Here is a 5,318-nt window from a genome sequence, read left to right as displayed (position 1 = left end):
GAAGCTCGGCAGCATCGGCCGGAGCCGCGACGCAAACATGCGCGTAAAGACCTTGTAGTCGGAATTCAAGAGTGAGATCGGGCGATGGTCAAGCGGCCGTACTGCATTTTTTGACTTCTTGATACACGCCACCACCGCCTCGCCGAAGGTGTTGGGTAGGATGCTGCCTTGGATGTACACGTTAAACAGCCGGACCAGCAGCAGGACGAGATACCTCTCGTTGTCGCGTTACCAGTCGTTGCCGAGATCGTCGGGTCCCCACGCTTTTCCGCGCCTGCACCTTCTGATAGACTTCAGCACCTCAGCCTCCGTCACTTTTTCACACAGCGCCACCGTGTCAATGCCTGGACGCCTCGGCGAAAGCGAGCCGAGGAAGTCTGTGACGGTGCCACTGTTAGGATATAAGAAGGGCAGAGGTAGAAGTGATGTGTGCTTGTGTGTGCAAATGCAGAAGTGAGTGTATTAATGTTAGACGCAATTGTGTGGGCCCGCGCGCAACTGCCTTGCGGGCCACACAATATACTAAAAGCTACCAACCCATCCTAAGGTATGTGGAATACTCTAACTCAGCCTTTGCGCGAACCTAAAATAAGTACACACTTTGATATGCAGACATATGCAGTCTTAACCATAAAGGTTAAACACGCGCTAACTTCCTTTAGTGGGAATCGAACTCACAACTTATCGTTTAGCATCACGATGCCAAACCACTTGAGCCAGTCACCATAACTCATAAATTAGTGTAAGCATTGATTACAGCAGCATACTTAATACCACTCGCTGGCGGTTCCTGTTGCATGACAGCTTGCCAGCCGCCGCGCATATCCTCAGCGAGCTCCTCTGAAACATGGCGAGACAAATCAGCAGAGATTGCTTTGTTGGATTGATGGTGAAAAAGTTGATTATGTTTCTATGTCTTCCCGTCCTGAAGTTACCATTTCTGTACCAAATTGACCTGCTGTGATAACAAACGATCTATCAATCGTTTGTATGTATAATAGACGTATAGCCGCAACAGTATCTAGAGGTGCCATCTCAACACTCCAACTCGCCGTGCTTTTTTATCCTTGGCATAAACTCGGTCTTGATACTTACTGCCTTGTGTATAGACGTAAATATGCTCGCTTTGAGTTCATTTGTCAGCATACGTGCCAGCTGATGCTTCAGTCGATCTTTAGGTTCCTTTCATCTTATCACAGATGAAGTGGTGCCTGCTTCGTCTGAGCATGGTTCTCGGCGTTGTTGGCTTAATTCATTGCTCTTTGGTTGCCTTTCCAAACTTTTGTGCCTTCCACTTGCTCATTTTCACAGCCTCACGCGCGTAAAAAGAACTTCGTGAGTTCATAAGCTAATTGTTATATACTCAGCATTCGTCGAACTGAGTGCAACATGTTGTTGGTACTTTGACTTGAGCTCAATTCGTGCGCCATCCCAAATCAAACGTACGCCATCGGTATTGCTGCCTTAATCAGCAACTGCCACGGAATGAAATTTTTGCCTTAGTAGTTGTTGGGCGTGTACTCTTCGGGTAGTGTAGGACGCGAATAAGTGCTATAACCCGGGAGATCCTTCAAGAAACATGACAGCTGTTATCAAAAATGCAAATTCTGATCAAGTACATGTCGTTATGAACCGCACACGTTCGATTACGGATCGAAACGGTTTTGCGCACTGCCAGACATCCCGCTTAGTTGTAGGAAACTGCATTCAACTCTGATGCGCACAAGGCGTCGACATTCCTGACAACTTGTTTCCAAATTGCATGACCACGTCGTCGATGTTGCAAAAGTGAATGACAATATAGAGTTTAAGCTGGCTTGACGTGCTTGAAACCCAGGCAAAGAATGAACTTTACCTTCCCAAGCCCTTTGTCTCGAATCTATATTTGAGCACTCGCTTAACCAAATAAAACTCCTTGTCTGTAGTTGCTGCGACAATCATTTCGGTCACAAATGGACCTAAGACTGTTTATAGATCGCTCGGAATTAATGCACTGATTCCCTTCGCAGTCCTTAAAGCCATTTTTCAAAATACCACGATAAGTCGTCCTGCTCCAGGCATTGCTGCTTGTTCCAGCCCGTAAGTAGTCTTTTTTTCGAGTATCCTTTAGCATTGTCGACAAGAAGCAAAAATTCCTTTTAAACATTGACTGTCAGCACGCTGATCATAAACCAGTATCAACATACATTTGTTTCATTTGACGATCTTATTTAGCACACACCGCAAGTATCTTCAGTATCGAATTTATGTAGTCGGTAAGTTAATATCATCCTCGCTTCTCACCACGCTCGCAAAACAGCATTGATAATAAATCCACCTTCGTCGATTCTAGCGTACTTCAGTGTCGGTGGACCATCACCACCTTCTGTTGTCTTTGAATCTTCTGAATCGCTCAATGGATCGGCATCGACTCATATCGTCGTCTTGTTCGCTAAACTTCAAATCAGGACACCAATTAATCTTCTTATGCATATGAAGAGATGGACGATACTCTGCTAGTTCCAAGCTACTTCCAACAGAGCGGCAGAAGGCATCAGAAGTTCTAAGCCGAAGCTTGGTGTACGATTTATTTTGTTGACTGGTTCTTCGACCGTTTCCAAAGATTTGTTCAATTCTGACTATCAATCCACTTGGTTCTCAGCAATCCCATCATCACTGTTCCTTACAACAACTGTGTCACTTCTGGCAGTACATCTTGCGTAACGTAAATGCCGCCTATTTCACGATCATTCGACCTCACATAGCAAGTCACTTTGACCTTGCATTTTGATCCAGCACTTTGTAGATAATTTTCGAAAACTGCTGACATTGATCAGAGGTCCAAGCAAAAGTGACGTAAGCTATCTTGTTGGTCGATGTCACTGCATGATTTCATTAGATCGTAATTCGCACAGTTTATTTTTTAGGCTTGGAGGAAGCACATGCATAGTGGGTTAAGAAACCAAAAATATTTATTCTTACGATCAAATCTACTAGGGAAATTACTCGCATCAGAATGAAACTTACTTCACCTCCACACAACAATGTTGCCATCCGTGGATCGACGTCCATCATGATTACACGTGCATACTTTAAACACAGAGATCTGTCTGGGCACATTTAATTTGTCAAGAGATTGAGGAGACGATGAAATCTAGGTTTTTAATGAAATCAGTAACTGATGACTGTCGCCCAAGGCATCGAAAATGCCACACTCGACCAATGTCGGTCTGTACGATAAAATATGCAAGCTTGAAATACACAGCGAGAGTTTTAACATGGCACGAATCTCTATAATCATAACAGGATGTCTGATTTTTTCGCTCTTTAGATGATAGCTGGTACGACGTTGTCTAGGCATCGGGCGCCTTCAATGGGTAAAGTGGCGTCCAGATAGGTGGAATTCCGTCGGATGGCTTAGGGCAACTAGATATACCAATCCGACGGAGTTTATGCTGATCTTGTCTATGGTTGAAAATGTTATGACATAGCGCTCACTTACATTAAATGAATGAGCATGAGAGTTGAGAAAAATGTAGACGAAAAGGAAAGCGAACTGGAAAAAAGAGGGAGCTTTAAAGGCAAGCGTTGCAGTAATTGAGTCGAATGAATTAAGCAGATCTACTCTGATGAAAGCGTTGGCACTGATGAGGACAGAATATCTTACTGGTGAAGGACGGTCTGATTGGTGATGAATCAATAGTAAAGCTTTGTCGCACATGAGGAAGACTTGTTTAGATACAGATGAGTGGCCTCATGCTTTGATTTGACGATTGCCACGGCAAAAAATATATGAACTATTATCTAGGTAGAGGAACGGGTACGATGACTGGCAAGTGCATTAAGATTTTCGGCGTACTGTACATTGCAGGAAGCCACAGATGATAGCTGTCGGTTTGAAAATTGCTAGACGTGCCATTCACGTGTCATTTTAGTACTCCCTTTGTGTTATTCCAAAACCAGAAGTACAGAACGATTGGCCGAACGGTCTAACTGCGAGCAAGAAGTAGCGCTTATTGTGGTGTATACTCGAACTGACACCCAGTTTAAGCTCCGACATACTACATGACATCAAGGAAAACTTGCTCTTCCAAAACGGTCAATAACATCGCGTGCATTGAAATTTTACTTGGATATGATGAGACCAATTCGAACAGTTTTAAAAACGAGGGGCATATTATGTATTAATACCTGTGAATCATCTCACTCGTAATGTAGTCGCCAAGGCTATAAGAAACAATTTTTGAAGCCGCATCGAGGCTGGCCAAGTTAAATGCTCATTACAAGAACGAAGAAAAATGATTATGGAAAGATGTTTTAGTAAGACATGTGTACTCGGCAGGATATCATGCGACGGACTACTAAATTGTACAATGTCCAGCTAATTACAGCATTAGGAGGGACGACTAGTATGATAATTAAACAGAGTATGTTGCGCCAGAAGTGTATGTTAACGACGTAATAGATAGATGCTTCGAGCATCTCAATTTATCTGGCCAATCAATATGTGAACACTGAGCGATCTAGTATGATGCCAGATGGAATAGGCTTCAAAAGAATCCGCTATGGAACATTCGCGTGTGATTTAGCTTCAAGGGCACGCTCATGTCAACAGCGCACAAAAGGCTAATCTTGATCGAAAGAAATCTAATGGTTTGTTCCACAGAAACGCAGAGAGCACAAGGGACTGTATTTATAATTTCGATGAACGCAAGGTCAAGTAACACAGTCATTTAAGCCTGGCAAGTTTGCAGTGAACAGAAAATTATTATGCCCAGGCATCCCTCCGACCAATAAAAGAATATATCAGACCCGATTTCGGTTGTACGACGACCTATGCTGAATGAACAGCTACAGGACGTCAAGAACCCGCTCCAAAAAGCGAGATGGATGAAAATAATCAGTTATAAATTCCAGTGCGCAACAACATTTACCGCTTGAAGATGGAACATCGATTGGGTAGTAATATTTCTATTACCATGCCCCGCAGCCATCTAAGGAAGATCATTTAGTATATCGTCTAAGGTCTAAATGGTCAGGGCCCCCTGAAGTGCCATTGGTTTCACCTGAAAACGGTTTGAAATTGGAACGATGAACGAAGGAAGTTATAACCCGCCAGTTCGAGAATAGACGAGAATGAATTAGAGGCGAAAGCCTTTAAGCGTATTCGGCAAGGATTGATAATGTTCCTGAATTTCCAAGAACGTGCGCTAAAGCTGTCGCTAGTGGTAATGCAAAGGAGATGCGGTACAATCACGATAATATGTGGAATTCGGTTTGCAGAACACGGAAGAAGTAGAATGTTTTCATTTGATGATGTTGGAATTATAGGTCGTAAT

This window comes from Plasmopara halstedii (assembly GCF_900000015.1).
Source record: "Plasmopara halstedii genome assembly, contig: Scaffold_323, whole genome shotgun sequence".
NCBI classification, from domain to species: domain Eukaryota; phylum Oomycota; class Peronosporomycetes; order Peronosporales; family Peronosporaceae; genus Plasmopara; species Plasmopara halstedii.
The sequence above is the reverse complement of the archived record's forward strand: the minus strand, read 5'-3'. Positions refer to the sequence as shown.